The sequence below is a fragment of the Belonocnema kinseyi genome, chromosome 4 (genome assembly GCF_010883055.1).
Source record: "Belonocnema kinseyi isolate 2016_QV_RU_SX_M_011 chromosome 4, B_treatae_v1, whole genome shotgun sequence".
Lineage (NCBI taxonomy): Eukaryota > Metazoa > Arthropoda > Insecta > Hymenoptera > Cynipidae > Belonocnema > Belonocnema kinseyi.
The window spans coordinates 11,676,972-11,682,101 of NC_046660.1; positions in this window are offsets into that span (position 1 = coordinate 11,676,972).

The following is a 5,130-nucleotide window of genomic DNA, read 5'->3' on the forward strand; positions in this document are numbered from 1 at the left end:
CTTCTCTGGCTGACAAAAAATCTACAAAGATTTAACATAATCCTGATGTTAAGATAAGCAGTTCGAAAAAAACATTGAAGAAGATTGGGAAATACCGAGAACCACAGCGCACCAACCCGCATCTGGAGAAAACATCAAGAATATCTAACGAGCATAGTCGTTATTCAAATGCAGTAACGAGAGGTCGGCAATCTACGTCAAGTACCATCTCCACCAAGCCATATATGCAGCACATAGATGCAGCATTCACGATTTCAGCAGCCACACTGCCAACAGCAGCCTCACAGTGAACAGCAACAGCGCAGTCAAGTTACTGCAAGATAAGTTTCATATTAGAAACATTTTAGAAACAGTCAAAACTCTCTATCATGAACTTGATGAAACCGATGATAAAATAGAACAGGGAGTCATATTTTCTGAATATATGTTACACTTCGAAAATGCACGATAATTAAACCTTCTCATAGCCCATTGGAATGCCAATGTCATTCTGCATAAACAAAGGGAGATGAGGCACTTTCTCGAGAAACACAATTTAGCCATTTTTATGATTAACGACACAAAATTGAAAGCCGCGCCTAATTTCCACAAACCAAGGTACAAAGCTTTCAGGAAAGATTAGATAGTCAGACTGCATGGGGAGAGTCGCTATTCTGGCCAAACAAAAACTCACTTGCACAGAACTAGAATATAACATTACAATAACGGAAGTCATAGGGATTAAACTCACGAATAATATCGCTTTAACCTCAGTGTATGTGTCTTCGCAACAGCTAGAGTTCAATGATCTAGGTACAATTTTTAGAATTCAGAATAAAATAATTGCTGTAGGTGATTTTAATGCAAAAACACAATCACTGGAGTCACAGAAACAGCAACCAAAATGGCAAAACAATTTACAATTATAAAATAAAAAATCATTTGACAACTCTAGCCCTAGACACCCCAACTCTTTACCCATATATAGACAATCGTCTTCCCAGCAGAGTCGATATAGGTATACTGAAAAATATTACTAATAGCATAACGATAGACACATTGAACGAACTGAACTCTGACCACTTACTCCTCACATGAAATCATAGACAGAACATCTTTAAGCTACAAAAAAGCCGATTGGGATAAATTTTCGGGAAAATATCAATAATAACATTGCCATTGATTCAAAATTATTAACAACTACTGCTATAGATGAATGAGTACAAACGTTTACTGCACTGAAAACAAATGCTATTTCCATCGCAATTCCTCAGTCTAAACCAGAACCAGAAAAAACTCCCTTACCCGAACAAATTAAAGCCCATATAGCTGAGAAGAATAAAATCTACAAACTTTACCAAACAATGAATTTCGACTATTTGTGAAAGAATGATTCATCGCTATTTGACGGTATAAGCTTTTCAAACTTTTGCGAAACATCTTACGATATGACTGACTGGCACGTAGATTCAAGACCATCGCGAATTTGAGGAGTTAATGCTGACATAAAAAAATGTTGATTATTGCAAGTGCCTCTTTCCCCTTTGAACCAATTAGATATATTACTTTTCTCAATACTGGTATAATAGATGAGGACAACATTAACTGCCACAATGCCTTAGAAGTTGGTATGGGATTAATAAGAGCCAATATCGGCTCCAGTTTCGAGGTAGTGAAATTCCAAAGGAAGAATAGAGTCATCCCTCTTAGGGTAGCCTCTTCTTTTATTCAAATTCACGACGAGGCTGTTACTGTAAATCCACTGCATTTGTTCCAGAGATTCTGAATTATGAAAATAAGTGATAAGCATTTGAAGGAATACTTCAAACTTGAATTAGCGCCATATCCACTTTCTTGATTCGACGAGTTAGGAATGCGAAAGACTCAGAAATCAAAAGTCTTTGTTTCTTTCAAGCTAGTCACGGATGAAATTCACTTCGGAAGAAATTCACGTCATTGATAGTGGATTCCTACTTCATCGATTAAGCGGACAACAAAATACAAGATCTACGGACATTATTTAAATCTACGCAAACCATTTAAAGCAAGAATACGAAGCTCAAAGTGTCGTCGTCTTCGATGGCTATCCCAAGACTACTGAAGAAAGAGAAACTAAAAATGCTGAACGCCTGCAATGAATGGAAAAACAGGTAGCTCCTTGATTTTTCAAGCAGCAATAGAAAAATCTGCACACTATGATTTCGTGATAGTCTTAGCAGAAGATGTGAACCTGCTCGTTCTTTTAACTTCTCTTGCACCTGCAAATGACAAAACAAACTTGAAAAAACCCAGCACAGCGAAAACTCCTTAGAAACCATATTTCAATGACAGTTGGAAGTAGCCAACGTTGAAGAAATGCATAAACTTCATTCTTGTATTTTGCGGCTTAGACACTAAGTCTGTTTTCTTTGAACAAGGAAGAGCGCTAACGCAAATCACCGTACGCTTGCCGATGACTTCTTGAGCAATCAACCCTATCGTGATTGTGTACAACGGCCTGGACAGAAACTTCTTTAGAGCATATACAGGAAAAATAAACATGCTTTGAAGTAGGTGAATTCAAATACATTTGTTTCAAAAACGAAACGGTACTTGGGACTTGACAATTAGGTACAGGGATGGCAGCATTTCTTATATGCTTCATGATTGCTGGATGCTTTATTACCCTGTTTCTATGAAAATAAAGTATAACTCCATCACAAAATTCTTTATCAATCACATTCCGATCATTCATAATAAATTTCTCAGACGTATCATCAGAACTCCTAGATATACCAAGAACTCTGTCCTCCAAAGAGAATTATAATTACCATACATTTCTAAGTATGATGAAGTTCTAAGATTGAGCCCTCTGATATAGTTCTTCAATTCGAAACGGAACTATCTCGGGTTTGCTCCGCATTACCGCCAGTCCTAAACCCGACACAGTCTCAGATTTCACTGTATATCAAAAGAGACACATATTTCTTTCTCAGGGAAATATAATTTTTAAGTTTATCGCAAACACGCGATGCCAAAAAACTTTCTCATGAAATAAGTGACCCTGGTCGGGAAACGGGCTTCTGTGCAGCATCGAAACTCGTCCTGACACCGCGTCGACCTACCACCCCTGACTTACCTAAAAACTTATTTTTGGACCCCACTATCACCTTTCCTCTCTTCTCCCTTACTTTTTTTACCAAAAATAATTTTTCAGGTTTTGTGATTTTTTCCGGCTGCTAGGTCAATTTTCACTTAGATTGTGTAATAATGCCTAAACGGTAGACATCACCGACATCGCAACGTCGCCGCGGATACCCTGATCCACCCTCTGTTATCAAACAATTAAAATTCCCTAGCCATTAGATGAAGTAATCCCCACTTTATTTTAATCTTTGAATCAGTCTTTGTCCACAAGCTGACTTCAAAATACTTATTTTCAATGAAATAGTTGATTCCTTAAGGCCATGTAGCGAGTGTACCAGCTGATCAAAGCAGTCCTGAGACCGATATATTTTCACCCCTGTTTAAAAATAAAAGTTTAAATAACGCCGGAAATTTTTTCGGAAAAAATTAATAAATATTAAAGGACCTTTTGTGACAAGGTACAGGTTACGGAAAGTAAAAAGTTTATTTATGAAAATACACAGAGACCCGTAGAAGTTCGAGATTGTCTGCTCGCTGCGATAGTGTTACTCTGACACAGCTGATACGTATGTCAGACCAAATTTATTTATTTGCATTTCAAGTGCAAAGATACGTCTTTGCATAGATTGTGTATAATGTTCGTGAGCGATTTTTGTTTTTTTTTTCCACTTTGATCAATATAAACCTCATAACTAGCCCATTGACAACATTGAAAATTGCCTGCAGGGTTTTACAGCACGGTCGGTATTTCTCCAAATTAGTAATTAAAAAAAAATTTTTTTCACAATTCTAATTGTATAGGGCCAGAGACATCTTTTTTCGTGCCTTCTATTTCGCGTGCCAAATTTTTAACCCGATATCTCATTCCGTGTGGACGTAAGTTGGGAAAGAAAAGTAGCGATGTAGCTTCCAGTTTTTTTTTCTTCGAAACATTTTTTGTTCAAAATTTCCACCGGAACAAAGCAGAGGCTTACACTTTATTGCCTCTTCTTTCATTTCCCAAGCATTTAAAGCGATATCTCATTTCGCTTAGACTTAAGTTGGGAAAGAAAAATTGAGGACCAGCTGTGGTCATGTGGTCACATCTCGGAGTAATCTAATTAAAAACTCTGTTTCTATAACTCTGTTTCAAAAACTTGTAATCTAATTCAAATTCTGTACTAGTCAAATTGTAATCTGACTCATTCCACTTGTAAATCAGATTCCTCCAGTTCTAATCTGGAACAATCAATTTGTAATCTAGATACTTCAGATTGATTTACATAGTTAATCGAAAAAGTATTCAACTATTTTATTGACAATTTTTGTTTTTGCTGTTGTTGAAAATTAATTTTCTTAACTAAACATTTACCTATTTTATTTTTTGTTAAAGGTTTTGGATTGCAGATTAAACAATTTCGTGCACAACACTCTACATTGTAGAAAAAGCAACAATGTTGTTTAAAGGGCATGTTTGTTTTATAATTCGATTTTTTAGTTCACAATTAATTTATTAAATCGAAATTTAACTATTCCATTTTTTGATAAAAATTTGTCTAGAATTCATGTATTTTGCTGATTTTTTTAAATTCAGGTTATTCCTTGAAAATTCAACTATTTCTTGGAAAATTCGTGCTTTTTGCTTAAAGTCTTCATTCTTGGTAGAAAATTATTCTTCTTATGTAAAAATTCATTCATAAAAAAAATTCATTCATAAAAAAAATGTTTTTCTGAAATTTATGTTTTATGAAAATTTAAACACTTTTCGCATAAAAATTCAACTTTTTTATTGAAAATTCGTCCTTTTGGGTTAAAAATTAAAACTGTGCAGGTGCAAAATTAATTTGTTTTAAGATTTACTTTTTTCAAATGAAAATTTAAGTATTCTTTTTTGGATTGTAGATTTATTTTTCTATGTGGAAATTTTAAGTATTTGTTTCAAAATTCATGTATTTTGTTTTAAATAATCTTCTTTCTTTCTGGAGAATTAATCTTATAACTTTAAAATTGATCTTTTTGGTTGAAAATTATTTTTCTTTGTTGATT